Raw genomic sequence first — 19,931 nt, 5'->3', positions numbered from 1 at the left:
GTCTTGTGTTAGTGAGGTAAATAAGTGATTCCACCAAATTTCTATAAGGTGTGAGATTAGTCCAAATTTATCCATAAACTATTGGTGTAAGACTCATAGGCCAACATATTTATGATTAATGTATTTAAAACTTGTATCAAGTTGATTATTTATAATAAAAATACATTTTTATTATGTTTATTTTCAAAGTAATTTGTTTTTTATAGTATTTAATTGGTTTCATGGAACATTAAGTGTGACTTAAATGTGAGACATCATTAAATATACAGATATCACTCTAAAAGTATCTATATGTATGTCTTACTATCTAATATAGCAACGCCAATGCATAGAGAATGTTATAAGTAATATTTATATTGGAATGACCCGCGATAAGAATACTACATAGTTTGTTATTTAAGTCTCATAAGTTATTTTCATAATCACAGTGGTGTATGTTACCATTTGACCCGAAACCATTAAGTCCATACAAAAGGACATTGAGGAGTTAATCATTTTAGTAGCGTCAAATATTGTTTGTCATAAGACGATTATAAAGTCAGTTAACTAGGTATTCAATGAGTCATGTGGATGGACATGAGCGGCCTGGAAGGATTTTTCTCATCCTACATATGCATGAGTAATATCTACATACTCCTTAATTAAGTTTGATTTTAAAATGCATTATCATGCTGAAATAAATGAATATGCGATATTCAGCTTATTTGTTAATACTAAGTACACTCGGGCATCAAGAAACATAATATTGAATTATACAGGGGAGGTAAGAATTATGTCTTGTGTTAGGTATACATATAAGGGAAAAACAATAATTATACATATGATCATTATCGTATAAAGGTTATATGAGATCACATGAAATTATGGTTAATTGGAAAGCAATGATGTCTGGCTAGACACCCTCTCTCTATTTATAATATTAAGTAAATTATTTAACATTATTGTCAATGTTACGAGAACGTAAAAGGTCGCACACGTAAGGATAAATAAACGAGAGATAAAATAAATTAATAAGATACATTTATGATTTTGTGGTACATTGTCACGATACACTAATGTTAATTAGGAAAATACGGCCCATGGGAAGCTAGCATAGGGTGAGTATTGTATACGTGTTTAAATTTAATAAACAATAACAACATTGAGACAGTTTGGCCGAGAGGTCTAAGGTGCCAGATTTAGGCTCTGGTCCGAAAGGGCGTGGGTTCAAATCCCATAGCTGTCAACTTTTTCTTGTTTCTGTCATTTCGTTCCAAGTATTAAATAGACTAGGTTGGGGAAATTTTCTTAATATTGGTTCACTTTAGTTATAAATAAAAATTTGGTTCACCAAACAATTTATTTGGGTCGATATGATTTTATAAAACTATACCGGTTCAATTTGTTTCTTTTGAATCCTTCTTATGCTATAATAATTCGATTCAATTCAAAATTTTGACATAATTAACTATGAACAATCTTAAATGAAGGAGTTGTCTAAAAATATTCAAAAATCAGTGATGGATTTCCTTATATCTTAGCTAATGGCCCAATCATAAATACAAAAAGTCTTGATTCTCACAACTACTTTCAAGTTAGCAGTTGTTGGTTGGTTCGGGAATTGACTAAGTTGTTGGACTGTGTATGAAAGGTCTAGATAGTCTTGTGTTAGTGAGGTAAATAAGTTATTCCACCAAATTTGTATAAGGTGTGAGATTAGTCCAAAATAATCCATAAACTATTGGTGTAAGACTCATAGGCCAACATATTTATGAATAATGTATTTAAAACTTGTATCAAGTTGATTATTTATAATAAAAATACATTTTTATTATGTTTATTTTCAAAGTTATTAGTTTTTTATAGTATTTAATTGGTTTCATGGAACATTAAGTGTGACTTAAATGTGAGACATCATTAAATATAAAGATATCACTATAAAAGTATCTATATGTATGTCTTACTATCGAATATAGCAACGTCAATGCATAGAGAATGTTATAAGTAATATTTATATTGGAATGACCCGCGATAAGAATACTACATAGTTTGTTTTGTAAGTCTCATAAGTTATTTTTATAATCACAGTGGTGTATGCTACCATTTGACCGGAAACCATTATGTCCATACAAAAGGACATTGAGGAGTTAATCATTTTACTAGCGTCAAACAATATTTGTCATAAGACGATTATAAAGTCAGTTAACTAGGTATTCAATGAGTCATGTGGATGGACATGAGCGGACTGGAAGGATTTTTCTCATCCTACATATGCATGAGTAATATCTACATACTCCTTAATTAAGTTTGATTTTAAAATGCATTATCATGCTGAAATAAATGAATATGCGATATTGAGCTTATTTGTTAATACTAAGTACACTCGGGCATCAAGAAACATAATATTGAATTATACAGGGGAGGTAAGAATTATGTCTTGTGTTAGGTATACATATAAGGGCAAAACAATAATTATACATATGATCATTATCGTATAAAGGTTATATGAGATCACATGAAATTATGGTTAATTGGAAAGCAATGATGTCTGGCTAGACACCCTCTCTCTATTTATAATATTAAGTAAATTATTTAACATTATTGTCAATGTTACGAGAACGTAAAAGGTCGCACACGTAAGGATAAATAAACGAGAGATAAAATAAATTAATAAGATACATTTATGATTTTGTGGTACATTGTTACGATACACTAATGTTAATTAGGAAAATACGGCCCACGGGAAGCTAGCATAGGGTGAGTATTGTATACGTGTTTAAATTTAATAAACAATAACAACATTGAGACAGTTTGGCCGAGTGGTCTAAGGCGCCAGATTTAGGCTCTGGTCCGAAAGGGCTGTGGGTTCAAATCCCACAAGTGTCAACTTTTTCTTGTTTCTGTCATTTCGTTCCAAATTATAATTTACTGTATTAAATAGACTAGATTGGGGAAATTTTCTTAATATTGGTTCACTTTAGTTATAAATAAAAATTTGGTTCACCAAACAATTTATTTGGGTCGATATGATTTTATAAAACTATACCGGTTCAATTTGTTTCATTTGAATCCTTCTTATGCTATAATAATTCGATTCAATTCAAAATTTTGACATAATTAACTATGAACAATCTTAGTTGTGGTCATTACCGTCCTGGTACTCGATCTCATAAGATGATTTTCACACACGTTTGTTGCTTGGACTTCTAAAAATGAAGGAGTTGTCTAAAAATATTCAAAAATCAGTGATGGACTTCCTTATATCTTAGCTAATGGCCCAATCATAAATAAAAAAAGTCTTGATTCTCACAACTACTTTCAAGTTAGCAGTTGTTGGTTGGTTCGGGAATTGACTGAGTTGTTGGACTGTGTATGAAAGGTCTAGATAGTCTTGTGTTAGTGAGGTAAATAAGTGATTCCACCAAATTTCTATAAGGTGTGAGATTAGTCCAAATTTATCCATAAACTATTGGTGTAAGACTCATAGGCCAACATATTTATGATTAATGTATTTAAAACTTGTATCAAGTTGATTATTTATAATAAAAATACATTTTTATTATGTTTATTTTCAAAGTAATTTGTTTTTTATAGTATTTAATTGGTTTCATGGAACATTAAGTGTGACTTAAATGTGAGACATCATTAAATATAAAGATATCACTCTAAAAGTATCTATATGTATGTCTTACTATCTAATATAGCAACGCCAATGCATAGAGAATGTTATAAGTAATATTTATATTGGAATGACCCGCGATAAGAATACTACATAGTTTGTTATTTAAGTCTCATAAGTTATTTTTATAATCACAGTGGTGTATGTTACCATTTGACCGGAAACCATTAAGTCCATACAAAAGGACATTGAGGAGTTAATCATTTTAGTAGCGTCAAACATTGTTTGTCATAAGACGATTATAAAGTCAGTTAACTAGGTATTCAATGAGTCATGTGGATGGACATGAGCGGCCTGGAAGGATTTTTCTCATCCTACATATGCATGAGTAATATCTACATACTCCTTAATTAAGTTTGATTTTAAAATGCATTATCATGCTGAAATAAATGAATATGCGATATTGAGCTTATTTGTTAATACTAAGTACACTCGGGCATCAAGAAACATAATATTGAATTATACAGGGGAGGTAAGAATTATGTCTTGTGTTAGGTATACATATAAGGGAAAAACAATAATTATACATATGATCATTATCGTATAAAGGTTATATGAGATCACATGAAATTATGGTTAATTGGAAAGCAATGATGTCTGGCTAGACACCCTCTCTCTATTTATAATATTAAGTAAATTATTTAACATTATTGTCAATGTTACGAGAACGTAAAAGGTCGCACACGTAAGGATAAATAAACGAGAGATAAAATAAATTAATAAGATACATTTATGATTTTGTGGTACATTGTCACGATACACTAATGTTAATTAGGAAAATACGGCCCATGGGAAGCTAGCATAGGGTGAGTATTGTATACGTGTTTAAATTTAATAAACAATAACAACATTGAGACAGTTTGGCCGAGAGGTCTAAGGTGCCAGATTTAGGCTCTGGTCCGAAAGGGCGTGGGTTCAAATCCCATAGCTGTCAACTTTTTCTTGTTTCTGTCATTTCGTTCCAAGTATTAAATAGACTAGGTTGGGGAAATTTTCTTAATATTGGTTCACTTTAGTTATAAATAAAAATTTGGTTCACCAAACAATTTATTTGGGTCGATATGATTTTATAAAACTATACCGGTTCAATTTGTTTCTTTTGAATCCTTCTTATGCTATAATAATTCGATTCAATTCAAAATTTTGACATAATTAACTATGAACAATCTTAAATGAAGGAGTTGTCTAAAAATATTCAAAAATCAGTGATGGATTTCCTTATATCTTAGCTAATGGCCCAATCATAAATACAAAAAGTCTTGATTCTCACAACTACTTTCAAGTTAGCAGTTGTTGGTTGGTTCGGGAATTGACTGAGTTGTTGGACTGTGTATGAAAGGTCTAGATAGTCTTGTGTTAGTGAGGTAAATAAGTTATTCCACCAAATTTGTATAAGGTGTGAGATTAGTCCAAAATAATCCATAAACTATTGGTGTAAGACTCATAGGCCAACATATTTATGAATAATGTATTTAAAACTTGTATCAAGTTGATTATTTATAATAAAAATACATTTTTATTATGTTTATTTTCAAAGTTATTAGTTTTTTATAGTATTTAATTGGTTTCATGGAACATTAAGTGTGACTTAAATGTGAGACATCATTAAATATAAAGATATCACTCTAAAAGTATCTATATGTATGTCTTACTATCGAATATAGCAACGTCAATGCATAGAGAATGTTATAAGTAATATTTATATTGGAATGACCCGCGATAAGAATACTACATAGTTTGTTTTGTAAGTCTCATAAGTTATTTTTATAATCACAGTGGTGTATGCTACCATTTGACCGGAAACCATTATGTCCATACAAAAGGACATTGAGGAGTTAATCATTTTACTAGCGTCAAACATTATTTGTCATAAGACGATTATAAAGTCAGTTAACTAGGTATTCAATGAGTCATGTGGATGGACATGAGCGGACTGGAAGGATTTTTCTCATCCTACATATGCATGAGTAATATCTACATACTCCTTAATTAAGTTTGATTTTAAAATGCATTATCATGCTGAAATAAATGAATATGCGATATTGAGCTTATTTGTTAATACTAAGTACACTCGGGCATCAAGAAACATAATATTGAATTATACAGGGGAGGTAAGAATTATGTCTTGTGTTAGGTATACATATAAGGGCAAAACAATAATTATACATATGATCATTATCGTATAAAGGTTATATGAGATCACATGAAATTATGGTTAATTGGAAAGCAATGATGTCTGGCTAGACACCCTCTCTCTATTTATAATATTAAGTAAATTATTTAACATTATTGTCAATGTTACGAGAACGTAAAAGGTCGCACACGTAAGGATAAATAAACGAGAGATAAAATAAATTAATAAGATACATTTATGATTTTGTGGTACATTGTTACGATACACTAATGTTAATTAGGAAAATACGGCCCACGGGAAGCTAGCATAGGGTGAGTATTGTATACGTGTTTAAATTTAATAAACAATAACAACATTGAGACAGTTTGGCCGAGTGGTCTAAGGCGCCAGATTTAGGCTCTGGTCCGAAAGGGCTGTGGGTTCAAATCCCACAAGTGTCAACTTTTTCTTGTTTCTGTCATTTCGTTCCAAATTATAATTTACTGTATTAAATAGACTAGGTTGGGGAAATTTTCTTAATATTGGTTCACTTTAGTTATAAATAAAAATTTGGTTCACCAAACAATTTATTTGGGTCGATATGATTTTATAAAACTATACCGGTTCAATTTGTTTCATTTGAATCCTTCTTATGCTATAATAATTCGATTCAATTCAAAATTTTGACATAATTAACTATGAACAATCTTAGTTGTGGTCATTACCGTCCTGGTACTCGATCTCATAAGATGATTTTCACACACGTTTGTTGCTTGGACTTCTAAAAAATGAAGGAGTTGTCTAAAAATATTCAAAAATCAGTGATGGACTTCCTTATATCTTAGCTAATGGCCCAATCATAAATAAAAAAAGTCTTGATTCTCACAACTACTTTCAAGTTAGCAGTTGTTGGTTGGTTCGGGAATTGACTGAGTTGTTGGACTGTGTATGAAAGGTCTAGATAGTCTTGTGTTAGTGAGGTAAATAAGTGATTCCACCAAATTTCTATAAGGTGTGAGATTAGTCCAAATTTATCCATAAACTATTGGTGTAAGACTCATAGGCCAACATATTTATGATTAATGTATTTAAAACTTGTATCAAGTTGATTATTTATAATAAAAATACATTTTTATTATGTTTATTTTCAAAGTAATTTGTTTTTTATAGTATTTAATTGGTTTCATGGAACATTAAGTGTGACTTAAATGTGAGACATCATTAAATATAAAGATATCACTCTAAAAGTATCTATATGTATGTCTTACTATCTAATATAGCAACGCCAATGCATAGAGAATGTTATAAGTAATATTTATATTGGAATGACCCGCGATAAGAATACTACATAGTTTGTTATTTAAGTCTCATAAGTTATTTTTATAATCACAGTGGTGTATGTTACCATTTGACCGGAAACCATTAAGTCCATACAAAAGGACATTGAGGAGTTAATCATTTTAGTAGCGTCAAACATTGTTTGTCATAAGACGATTATAAAGTCAGTTAACTAGGTATTCAATGAGTCATGTGGATGGACATGAGCGGCCTGGAAGGATTTTTCTCATCCTACATATGCATGAGTAATATCTACATACTCCTTAATTAAGTTTGATTTTAAAATGCATTATCATGCTGAAATAAATGAATATGCGATATTGAGCTTATTTGTTAATACTAAGTACACTCGGGCATCAAGAAACATAATATTGAATTATACAGGGGAGGTAAGAATTATGTCTTGTGTTAGGTATACATATAAGGGAAAAACAATAATTATACATATGATCATTATCGTATAAAGGTTATATGAGATCACATGAAATTATGGTTAATTGGAAAGCAATGATGTCTGGCTAGACACCCTCTCTCTATTTATAATATTAAGTAAATTATTTAACATTATTGTCAATGTTACGAGAACGTAAAAGGTCGCACACGTAAGGATAAATAAACGAGAGATAAAATAAATTAATAAGATACATTTATGATTTTGTGGTACATTGTCACGATACACTAATGTTAATTAGGAAAATACGGCCCATGGGAAGCTAGCATAGGGTGAGTATTGTATACGTGTTTAAATTTAATAAACAATAACAACATTGAGACAGTTTGGCCGAGAGGTCTAAGGTGCCAGATTTAGGCTCTGGTCCGAAAGGGCGTGGGTTCAAATCCCATAGCTGTCAACTTTTTCTTGTTTCTGTCATTTCGTTCCAAGTATTAAATAGACTAGGTTGGGGAAATTTTCTTAATATTGGTTCACTTTAGTTATAAATAAAAATTTGGTTCACCAAACAATTTATTTGGGTCGATATGATTTTATAAAACTATACCGGTTCAATTTGTTTCTTTTGAATCCTTCTTATGCTATAATAATTCGATTCAATTCAAAATTTTGACATAATTAACTATGAACAATCTTAAATGAAGGAGTTGTCTAAAAATATTCAAAAATCAGTGATGGATTTCCTTATATCTTAGCTAATGGCCCAATCATAAATACAAAAAGTCTTGATTCTCACAACTACTTTCAAGTTAGCAGTTGTTGGTTGGTTCGGGAATTGACTGAGTTGTTGGACTGTGTATGAAAGGTCTAGATAGTCTTGTGTTAGTGAGGTAAATAAGTTATTCCACCAAATTTGTATAAGGTGTGAGATTAGTCCAAAATAATCCATAAACTATTGGTGTAAGACTCATAGGCCAACATATTTATGAATAATGTATTTAAAACTTGTATCAAGTTGATTATTTATAATAAAAATACATTTTTATTATGTTTATTTTCAAAGTTATTAGTTTTTTATAGTATTTAATTGGTTTCATGGAACATTAAGTGTGACTTAAATGTGAGACATCATTAAATATAAAGATATCACTCTAAAAGTATCTATATGTATGTCTTACTATCGAATATAGCAACGTCAATGCATAGAGAATGTTATAAGTAATATTTATATTGGAATGACCCGCGATAAGAATACTACATAGTTTGTTTTGTAAGTCTCATAAGTTATTTTTATAATCACAGTGGTGTATGTTACCATTTGACCCGAAACCATTAAGTCCATACAAAAGGACATTGAGGAGTTAATCATTTTAGTAGCGTCAAACATTGTTTGTCATAAGACGATTATAAAGTCAGTTAACTAGGTATTCAATGAGTCATGTGGATGGACATGAGCGGCCTGGAAGGATTTTTCTCATCCTACATATGCATGAGTAATATCTACATACTCCTTAATTAAGTTTGATTTTAAAATGCATTATCATGCTGAAATAAATGAATATGCGATATTGAGCTTATTTGTTAATACTAAGTACACTCGGGCATCAAGAAACATAATATTGAATTATACAGGGGAGGTAAGAATTATGTCTTGTGTTAGGTATACATATAAGGGAAAAACAATAATTATACATATGATCATTATCGTATAAAGGTTATATGAGATCACATGAAATTATGGTTAATTGGAAAGCAATGATGTCTGGCTAGACACCCTCTCTCTATTTATAATATTAAGTAAATTATTTAACATTATTGTCAATGTTACGAGAACGTAAAAGGTCGCACACGTAAGGATAAATAAACGAGAGATAAAATAAATTAATAAGATACATTTATGATTTTGTGGTACATTGTTACGATACACTAATGTTAATTAGGAAAATACGGCCCACGGGAAGCTAGCATAGGGTGAGTATTGTATACGTGTTTAAATTTAATAAACAATAACAACATTGAGACAGTTTGGCCGAGAGGTCTAAGGTGCCAGATTTAGGCTCTGGTCCGAAAGGGCGTGGGTTCAAATCCCATAGCTGTCAACTTTTTCTTGTTTCTGTCATTTCGTTCCAAGTATTAAATAGACTAGGTTGGGGAAATTTTCTTAATATTGGTTCACTTTAGTTATAAATAAAAATTTGGTTCACCAAACAATTTATTTGGGTCGATATGATTTTATAAAACTATACCGGTTCAATTTGTTTCTTTTGAATCCTTCTTATGCTATAATAATTCGATTCAATTCAAAATTTTGACATAATTAACTATGAACAATCTTAAATGAAGGAGTTGTCTAAAAATATTCAAAAATCAGTGATGGATTTCCTTATATCTTAGCTAATGGCCCAATCATAAATACAAAAAGTCTTGATTCTCACAACTACTTTCAAGTTAGCAGTTGTTGGTTGGTTCGGGAATTGACTGAGTTGTTGGACTGTGTATGAAAGGTCTAGATAGTCTTGTGTTAGTGAGGTAAATAAGTTATTCCACCAAATTTGTATAAGGTGTGAGATTAGTCCAAATTTATCCATAAACTATTGGTGTAAGACTCATAGGCCAACATATTTATGAATAATGTATTTAAAACTTGTATCAAGTTGATTATTTATAATAAAAATACATTTTTATTATGTTTATTTTCAAAGTTATTAGTTTTTTATAGTATTTAATTGGTTTCATGGAACATTAAGTGTGACTTAAATGTGAGACATCATTAAATATAAAGATATCACTCTAAAAGTATCTATATGTATGTCTTACTATCGAATATAGCAACGTCAATGCATAGAGAATGTTATAAGTAATATTTATATTGGAATGACCCGCGATAAGAATACTACATAGTTTGTTTTGTAAGTCTCATAAGTTATTTTTATAATCACAGTGGTGTATGCTACCATTTGACCGGAAACCATTATGTCCATACAAAAGGACATTGAGGAGTTAATCATTTTACTAGCGTCAAACATTATTTGTCATAAGACGATTATAAAGTCAGTTAACTAGGTATTCAATGAGTCATGTGGATGGACATGAGCGGACTGGAAGGATTTTTCTCATCCTACATATGCATGAGTAATATCTACATACTCCTTAATTAAGTTTGATTTTAAAATGCATTATCATGCTGAAATAAATGAATATGCGATATTGAGCTTATTTGTTAATACTAAGTACACTCGGGCATCAAGAAACATAATATTGAATTATACAGGGGAGGTAAGAATTATGTCTTGTGTTAGGTATACATATAAGGGCAAAACAATAATTATACATATGATCATTATCGTATAAAGGTTATATGAGATCACATGAAATTATGGTTAATTGGAAAGCAATGATGTCTGGCTAGACACCCTCTCTCTATTTATAATATTAAGTAAATTATTTAACATTATTGTCAATGTTACGAGAACGTAAAAGGTCGCACACGTAAGGATAAATAAACGAGAGATAAAATAAATTAATAAGATACATTTATGATTTTGTGGTACATTGTTACGATACACTAATGTTAATTAGGAAAATACGGCCCACGGGAAGCTAGCATAGGGTGAGTATTGTATACGTGTTTAAATTTAATAAACAATAACAACATTGAGACAGTTTGGCCGAGTGGTCTAAGGCGCCAGATTTAGGCTCTGGTCCGAAAGGGCTGTGGGTTCAAATCCCACAAGTGTCAACTTTTTCTTGTTTCTGTCATTTCGTTCCAAATTATAATTTACTGTATTAAATAGACTAGGTTGGGGAAATTTTCTTAATATTGGTTCACTTTAGTTATAAATAAAAATTTGGTTCACCAAACAATTTATTTGGGTCGATATGATTTTATAAAACTATACCGGTTCAATTTGTTTCATTTGAATCCTTCTTATGCTATAATAATTCGATTCAATTCAAAATTTTGACATAATTAACTATGAACAATCTTAAATGAAGGAGTTGTCTAAAAATATTCAAAAATCAGTGATGGACTTCCTTATATCTTAGCTAATGGCCCAATCATAAATAAAAAAAGTCTTGATTCTCACAACTACTTTCAAGTTAGCAGTTGTTGGTTGGTTCGGGAATTGACTGAGTTGTTGGACTGTGTATGAAAGGTCTAGATAGTCTTGTGTTAGTGAGGTAAATAAGTGATTCCACCAAATTTCTATAAGGTGTGAGATTAGTCCAAATTTATCCATAAACTATTGGTGTAAGACTCATAGGCCAACATATTTATGATTAATGTATTTAAAACTTGTATCAAGTTGATTATTTATAATAAAAATACATTTTTATTATGTTTATTTTCAAAGTAATTTGTTTTTTATAGTATTTAATTGGTTTCATGGAACATTAAGTGTGACTTAAATGTGAGACATCATTAAATATAAAGATATCACTCTAAAAGTATCTATATGTATGTCTTACTATCTAATATAGCAACGCCAATGCATAGAGAATGTTATAAGTAATATTTATATTGGAATGACCCGCGATAAGAATACTACATAGTTTGTTATTTAAGTCTCATAAGTTATTTTTATAATCACAGTGGTGTATGTTACCATTTGACCCGAAACCATTAAGTCCATACAAAAGGACATTGAGGAGTTAATCATTTTAGTAGCGTCAAACATTGTTTGTCATAAGACGATTATAAAGTCAGTTAACTAGGTATTCAATGAGTCATGTGGATGGACATGAGCGGCCTGGAAGGATTTTTCTCATCCTACATATGCATGAGTAATATCTACATACTCCTTAATTAAGTTTGATTTTAAAATGCATTATCATGCTGAAATAAATGAATATGCGATATTGAGCTTATTTGTTAATACTAAGTACACTCGGGCATCAAGAAACATAATATTGAATTATACAGGGGAGGTAAGAATTATGTCTTGTGTTAGGTATACATATAAGGGAAAAACAATAATTATACATATGATCATTATCGTATAAAGGTTATATGAGATCACATGAAATTATGGTTAATTGGAAAGCAATGATGTCTGGCTAGACACCCTCTCTCTATTTATAATATTAAGTAAATTATTTAACATTATTGTCAATGTTACGAGAACGTAAAAGGTCGCACACGTAAGGATAAATAAACGAGAGATAAAATAAATTAATAAGATACATTTATGATTTTGTGGTACATTGTCACGATACACTAATGTTAATTAGGAAAATACGGCCCATGGGAAGCTAGCATAGGGTGAGTATTGTATACGTGTTTAAATTTAATAAACAATAACAACATTGAGACAGTTTGGCCGAGAGGTCTAAGGTGCCAGATTTAGGCTCTGGTCCGAAAGGGCGTGGGTTCAAATCCCATAGCTGTCAACTTTTTCTTGTTTCTGTCATTTCGTTCCAAGTATTAAATAGACTAGGTTGGGGAAATTTTCTTAATATTGGTTCACTTTAGTTATAAATAAAAATTTGGTTCACCAAACAATTTATTTGGGTCGATATGATTTTATAAAACTATACCGGTTCAATTTGTTTCTTTTGAATCCTTCTTATGCTATAATAATTCGATTCAATTCAAAATTTTGACATAATTAACTATGAACAATCTTAAATGAAGGAGTTGTCTAAAAATATTCAAAAATCAGTGATGGATTTCCTTATATCTTAGCTAATGGCCCAATCATAAATACAAAAAGTCTTGATTCTCACAACTACTTTCAAGTTAGCAGTTGTTGGTTGGTTCGGGAATTGACTGAGTTGTTGGACTGTGTATGAAAGGTCTAGATAGTCTTGTGTTAGTGAGGTAAATAAGTTATTCCACCAAATTTGTATAAGGTGTGAGATTAGTCCAAATTTATCCATAAACTATTGGTGTAAGACTCATAGGCCAACATATTTATGAATAATGTATTTAAAACTTGTATCAAGTTGATTATTTATAATAAAAATACATTTTTATTATGTTTATTTTCAAAGTTATTAGTTTTTTATAGTATTTAATTGGTTTCATGGAACATTAAGTGTGACTTAAATGTGAGACATCATTAAATATAAAGATATCACTCTAAAAGTATCTATATGTATGTCTTACTATCGAATATAGCAACGTCAATGCATAGAGAATGTTATAAGTAATATTTATATTGGAATGACCCGCGATAAGAATACTACATAGTTTGTTTTGTAAGTCTCATAAGTTATTTTTATAATCACAGTGGTGTATGCTACCATTTGACCGGAAACCATTATGTCCATACAAAAGGACATTGAGGAGTTAATCATTTTACTAGCGTCAAACATTATTTGTCATAAGACGATTATAAAGTCAGTTAACTAGGTATTCAATGAGTCATGTGGATGGACATGAGCGGACTGGAAGGATTTTTCTCATCCTACATATGCATGAGTAATATCTACATACTCCTTAATTAAGTTTGATTTTAAAATGCATTATCATGCTGAAATAAATGAATATGCGATATTGAGCTTATTTGTTAATACTAAGTACACTCGGGCATCAAGAAACATAATATTGAATTATACAGGGGAGGTAAGAATTATGTCTTGTGTTAGGTATACATATAAGGGCAAAACAATAATTATACATATGATCATTATCGTATAAAGGTTATATGAGATCACATGAAATTATGGTTAATTGGAAAGCAATGATGTCTGGCTAGACACCCTCTCTCTATTTATAATATTAAGTAAATTATTTAACATTATTGTCAATGTTACGAGAACGTAAAAGGTCGCACACGTAAGGATAAATAAACGAGAGATAAAATAAATTAATAAGATACATTTATGATTTTGTGGTACATTGTTACGATACACTAATGTTAATTAGGAAAATACGGCCCACGGGAAGCTAGCATAGGGTGAGTATTGTATACGTGTTTAAATTTAATAAACAATAACAACATTGAGACAGTTTGGCCGAGTGGTCTAAGGCGCCAGATTTAGGCTCTGGTCCGAAAGGGCTGTGGGTTCAAATCCCACAAGTGTCAACTTTTTCTTGTTTCTGTCATTTCGTTCCAAATTATAATTTACTGTATTAAATAGACTAGGTTGGGGAAATTTTCTTAATATTGGTTCACTTTAGTTATAAATAAAAATTTGGTTCACCAAACAATTTATTTGGGTCGATATGATTTTATAAAACTATACCGGTTCAATTTGTTTCATTTGAATCCTTCTTATGCTATAATAATTCGATTCAATTCAAAATTTTGACATAATTAACTATGAACAATCTTAGTTGTGGTCATTACCGTCCTGGTACTCGATCTCATAAGATGATTTTCACACACGTTTGTTGCTTGGACTTCTAAAAAATGAAGGAGTTGTCTAAAAATATTCAAAAATCAGTGATGGACTTCCTTATATCTTAGCTAATGGCCCAATCATAAATAAAAAAAGTCTTGATTCTCACAACTACTTTCAAGTTAGCAGTTGTTGGTTGGTTCGGGAATTGACTGAGTTGTTGGACTGTGTATGAAAGGTCTAGATAGTCTTGTGTTAGTGAGGTAAATAAGTGATTCCACCAAATTTCTATAAGGTGTGAGATTAGTCCAAATTTATCCATAAACTATTGGTGTAAGACTCATAGGCCAACATATTTATGATTAATGTATTTAAAACTTGTATCAAGTTGATTATTTATAATAAAAATACATTTTTATTATGTTTATTTTCAAAGTTATTAGTTTTTTATAGTATTTAATTGGTTTCATGGAACATTAAGTGTGACTTAAATGTGAGACATCATTAAATATAAAGATATCACTCTAAAAGTATCTATATGTATGTCTTACTATCGAATATAGCAACGTCAATGCATAGAGAATGTTATAAGTAATATTTATATTGGAATGACCCGCGATAAGAATACTACATAGTTTGTTTTGTAAGTCTCATAAGTTATTTTTATAATCACAGTGGTGTATGCTACCATTTGACCGGAAACCATTATGTCCATACAAAAGGACATTGAGGAGTTAATCATTTTACTAGCGTCAAACATTATTTGTCATAAGACGATTATAAAGTCAGTTAACTAGGTATTCAATGAGTCATGTGGATGGACATGAGCGGCCTGGAAGGATTTTTCTCATCCTACATATGCATGAGTAATATCTACATACTCCTTAATTAAGTTTGATTTTAAAATGCATTATCATGCTGAAATAAATGAATATGCGATATTGAGCTTATTTGTTAATACTAAGTACACTCGGGCATCAAGAAACATAATATTGAATTATACAGGGGAGGTAAGAATTATGTCTTGTGTTAGGTATACATATAAGGGCAAAACAATAATTATACATATGATCATTATCGTATAAAGGTTATATGAGATCACATGAAATTATGGTTAATTGGAAAGCAATGATGTCTGGCTAGACACCCTCTCTCTATTTATAATATTAAGTAAATTATTTAACATTATTGTCAATGTTACGAGAACGTAAAAGGTCGCACACGTAAGGATAAATAAACGAGAGATAAAATAAATTAATAAGATACATTTATGATTTTGTGGTACATTGTTACGATACACTAATGTTAATTAGGAAAATACGGCCCACGGGAAGCTAGCATAGGGTGAGTATTGTATACGTGTTTAAATTTAATAAACAATAACAACATTGAGACAGTTTGGCCGAGTGGTCTAAGGCGCCAGATTTAGGCTCTGGTCCGAAAGGGCGTGGGTTCAAATCCCACAAGTGTCAACTTTTTCTTGTTTCTGTCATTTCGTTCCAAATTATAATTTACTGTATTAAATAGACTAGGTTGGGGAAATTTTCTTAATATTGGTTCACTTTAGTTATAAATAAAAATTTGGTTCACCAAACAATTTATTTGGGTCGATATGATTTTATAAAACTATACCGGTTCAATTTGTTTCATTTGAATCCTTCTTATGCTATAATAATTCGATTCAATTCAAAATTTTGACATAATTAACTATGAACAATCTTAGTTGTGGTCATTCTACCGTCATCTTAAGATGATTTTCTTGCTTGGACTTCTAAAAATGAAGGAGTTGTCTAAAAATATTCAAAAATCAGTGATGGACTTCCTTATATCTTAGCTAATGGCCCAATCATAAATAAAAAAAGTCTTGATTCTCACAACTACTTTCAAGTTAGCAGTTGTTGGTTGGTTCGGGAATTGACTGAGTTGTTGGACTGTGTATGAAAGGTCTAGATAGTCTTGTGTTAGTGAGGTAAATAAGTGATTCCACCAAATTTCTATAAGGTGTGAGATTAGTCCAAATTTATCCATAAACTATTGGTGTAAGACTCATAGGCCAACATATTTATGAATAATGTATTTAAAACTTGTATCAAGTTGATTATTTATAATAAAAATACATTTTTATTATGTTTATTTTCAAAGTTATTAGTTTTTTATAGTATTTAATTGGTTTCATGGAACATTAAGTGTGACTTAAATGTGAGACATCATTAAATATAAAGATATCACTCTAAAAGTATCTATATGTATGTCTTACTATCGAATATAGCAACGTCAATGCATAGAGAATGTTATAAGTAATATTTATATTGGAATGACCCGCGATAAGAATACTACATAGTTTGTTTTGTAAGTCTCATAAGTTATTTTTATAATCACAGTGGTGTATGCTACCATTTGACCGGAAACCATTATGTCCATACAAAAGGACATTGAGGAGTTAATCATTTTACTAGCGTCAAACATTATTTGTCATAAGACGATTATAAAGTCAGTTAACTAGGTATTCAATGAGTCATGTGGATGGACATGAGCGGACTGGAAGGATTTTTCTCATCCTACATATGCATGAGTAATATCTACATACTCCTTAATTAAGTTTGATTTTAAAATGCATTATCATGCTGAAATAAATGAATATGCGATATTGAGCTTATTTGTTAATACTAAGTACACTCGGGCATCAAGAAACATAATATTGAATTATACAGGGGAGGTAAGAATTATGTCTTGTGTTAGGTATACATATAAGGGCAAAACAATAATTATACATATGATCATTATCGTATAAAGGTTATATGAGATCACATGAAATTATGGTTAATTGGAAAGCAATGATGTCTGGCTAGACACCCTCTCTCTATTTATAATATTAAGTAAATTATTTAACATTATTGTCAATGTTACGAGAACGTAAAAGGTCGCACACGTAAGGATAAATAAACGAGAGATAAAATAAATTAATAAGATACATTTATGATTTTGTGGTACATTGTTACGATACACTAATGTTAATTAGGAAAATACGGCCCACGGGAAGCTAGCATAGGGTGAGTATTGTATACGTGTTTAAATTTAATAAACAATAACAACATTGAGACAGTTTGGCCGAGTGGTCTAAGGCGCCAGATTTAGGCTCTGGTCCGAAAGGGCTGTGGGTTCAAATCCCACAAGTGTCAACTTTTTCTTGTTTCTGTCATTTCGTTCCAAATTATAATTTACTGTATTCAATAGACTAGGTTGGGGAAATTTTCTTAATATTGGTTCACTTTAGTTATAAATAAAAATTTGGTTCACCAAACAATTTATTTGGGTCGATATGATTTTATAAAACTATACCGGTTCAATTTGTTTCATTTGAATCCTTCTTATGCTATAATAATTCGATTCAATTCAAAATTTTGACATAATTAACTATGAACAATCTTAGTTGTGGTCATTACCGTCCTGGTACTCGATCTCATAAGATGATTTTCACACACGTTTGTTGCTTGGACTTCTAAAAAATGAAGGAGTTGTCTAAAAATATTCAAAAATCAGTGATGGACTTCCTTATATCTTAGCTAATGGCCCAACATAAATAAAAAAAGTCTTGATTCTCACAACTACTTTCAAGTTAGCAGTTGTTGGTTGGTTCGGGAATTGACTGAGTTGTTGGACTGTGTATGAAAGGTCTAGATAGTCTTGTGTTAGTGAGGTAAATAAGTGATTCCACCAAATTTCTATAAGGTGTGAGATTAGTCCAAATTTATCCATAAACTATTGGTGTAAGACTCATAGGCCAACATATTTATGAATAATGTATTTAAAACTTGTATCAAGTTGATTATTTATAATAAAAATACATTTTTATTATGTTTATTTTCAAAGTTATTAGTTTTTTATAGTATTTAATTGGTTTCATGGAACATTAAGTGTGACTTAAATGTGAGACATCATTAAATATAAAGATATCACTCTAAAAGTATCTATATGTATGTCTTACTATCGAATATAGCAACGTCAATGCATAGAGAATGTTATAAGTAATATTTATATTGGAATGACCCGCGATAAGAATACTACATAGTTTGTTTTGTAAGTCTCATAAGTTATTTTTATAATCACAGTGGTGTATGCTACCATTTGACCGGAAACCATTATGTCCATACAAAAGGACATTGAGGAGTTAATCATTTTACTAGCGTCAAACATTATTTGTCATAAGACGATTATAAAGTCAGTTAACTAGGTATTCAATGAGTCATGTGGATGGACATGAGCGGACTGGAAGGATTTTTCTCATCCTACATATGCATGAGTAATATCTACATACTCCTTAATTAAGTTTGATTTTAAATTGCATTATCATGCTGAAATAAATGAATATGCGATATTGAGCTTATTTGTTAATACTAAGTACACTCGGGCATCAAGAAACATAATATTGAATTATACAGGGGAGGTAAGAATTATGTCTTGTGTTAGGTATACATATAAGGGCAAAACAATAATTATACATATGATCATTATCGTATAAAGGTTATATGAGATCACATGAAATTATGGTTAATTGGAAAGCAATGATGTCTGGCTAGACACCCTCTCTCTATTTATAATATTAAGTAAATTATTTAACATTATTGTCAATGTTACGAGAACGTAAAAGGTCGCACACGTAAGGATAAATAAACGAGAGATAAAATAAATTAATAAGATACATTTATGATTTTGTGGTACATTGTTACGATACACTAATGTTAATTAGGAAAATACGGCCCACGGGAAGCTAGCATAGGGTGAGTATTGTATACGTGTTTAAATTTAATAAACAATAACAACATTGAGACAGTTTGGCCGAGTGGTCTAAGGCGCCAGATTTAGGCTCTGGTCCGAAAGGGCTGTGGGTTCAAATCCCACAAGTGTCAACTTTTTCTTGTTTCTGTCATTTCGTTCCAAATTATAATTTACTGTATTCAATAGACTAGGTTGGGGAAATTTTCTTAATATTGGTTCACTTTAGTTATAAATAAAAATTTGGTTCACCAAACAATTTATTTGGGTCGATATGATTTTATAAAACTATACCGGTTCAATTTGTTTCATTTGAATCCCACTTATGCTATAATAATTCGATTCAATTCAAAATTTTGACATAATTAACT

General features: G+C 30.5%; 12 non-coding genes across 12 annotated transcripts; all 12 read left to right on the top strand.

Moving 5' to 3' along the window:
• The first annotated feature begins 1,145 nt into the window (after positions 1 to 1,145).
• On the top strand, positions 1,146 to 1,225 carry TRNAL-UAG (transfer RNA leucine (anticodon UAG)). Its single transcript has one exon. It is a non-coding gene; the product is annotated as a tRNA-Leu (tRNA).
• A 1,559-nt stretch (positions 1,226 to 2,784) lies between these two features.
• Positions 2,785 to 2,865, top strand: TRNAL-UAG (transfer RNA leucine (anticodon UAG)). Its single transcript has one exon. It is a non-coding gene; the product is annotated as a tRNA-Leu (tRNA).
• Positions 2,866 to 4,512: 1,647 nt separating this feature from the next.
• Positions 4,513 to 4,592, top strand: TRNAL-UAG (transfer RNA leucine (anticodon UAG)). Its single transcript has one exon. It is a non-coding gene; the product is annotated as a tRNA-Leu (tRNA).
• A 1,559-nt stretch (positions 4,593 to 6,151) lies between these two features.
• On the top strand, positions 6,152 to 6,232 carry TRNAL-UAG (transfer RNA leucine (anticodon UAG)). The gene has a single exon. It is a non-coding gene; the product is annotated as a tRNA-Leu (tRNA).
• A 1,648-nt stretch (positions 6,233 to 7,880) lies between these two features.
• On the top strand, positions 7,881 to 7,960 carry TRNAL-UAG (transfer RNA leucine (anticodon UAG)). The gene has a single exon. It is a non-coding gene; the product is annotated as a tRNA-Leu (tRNA).
• Positions 7,961 to 9,519: 1,559 nt separating this feature from the next.
• Positions 9,520 to 9,599, top strand: TRNAL-UAG (transfer RNA leucine (anticodon UAG)). Its single transcript has one exon. It is a non-coding gene; the product is annotated as a tRNA-Leu (tRNA).
• Positions 9,600 to 11,158: 1,559 nt separating this feature from the next.
• Positions 11,159 to 11,239, top strand: TRNAL-UAG (transfer RNA leucine (anticodon UAG)). The gene has a single exon. It is a non-coding gene; the product is annotated as a tRNA-Leu (tRNA).
• A 1,572-nt stretch (positions 11,240 to 12,811) lies between these two features.
• On the top strand, positions 12,812 to 12,891 carry TRNAL-UAG (transfer RNA leucine (anticodon UAG)). Its single transcript has one exon. It is a non-coding gene; the product is annotated as a tRNA-Leu (tRNA).
• Positions 12,892 to 14,450: 1,559 nt separating this feature from the next.
• TRNAL-UAG (transfer RNA leucine (anticodon UAG)) lies at positions 14,451 to 14,531 on the top strand. Its single transcript has one exon. It is a non-coding gene; the product is annotated as a tRNA-Leu (tRNA).
• Positions 14,532 to 16,179: 1,648 nt separating this feature from the next.
• TRNAL-UAG (transfer RNA leucine (anticodon UAG)) lies at positions 16,180 to 16,259 on the top strand. Its single transcript has one exon. It is a non-coding gene; the product is annotated as a tRNA-Leu (tRNA).
• A 1,626-nt stretch (positions 16,260 to 17,885) lies between these two features.
• Positions 17,886 to 17,966, top strand: TRNAL-UAG (transfer RNA leucine (anticodon UAG)). The gene has a single exon. It is a non-coding gene; the product is annotated as a tRNA-Leu (tRNA).
• A 1,647-nt stretch (positions 17,967 to 19,613) lies between these two features.
• TRNAL-UAG (transfer RNA leucine (anticodon UAG)) lies at positions 19,614 to 19,694 on the top strand. The gene has a single exon. It is a non-coding gene; the product is annotated as a tRNA-Leu (tRNA).
• The last annotated feature ends 237 nt before the right edge of the window (positions 19,695 to 19,931 follow it).

Source organism: Lathyrus oleraceus, chromosome 3, assembly GCF_024323335.1.
Source record: "Lathyrus oleraceus cultivar Zhongwan6 chromosome 3, CAAS_Psat_ZW6_1.0, whole genome shotgun sequence".
Classification (NCBI taxonomy): Eukaryota; Viridiplantae; Streptophyta; class Magnoliopsida; order Fabales; family Fabaceae; genus Lathyrus; species Lathyrus oleraceus.
Note: the sequence above shows the minus strand (reverse complement) of the source record. Positions and strands in the feature narration are given on the sequence as shown.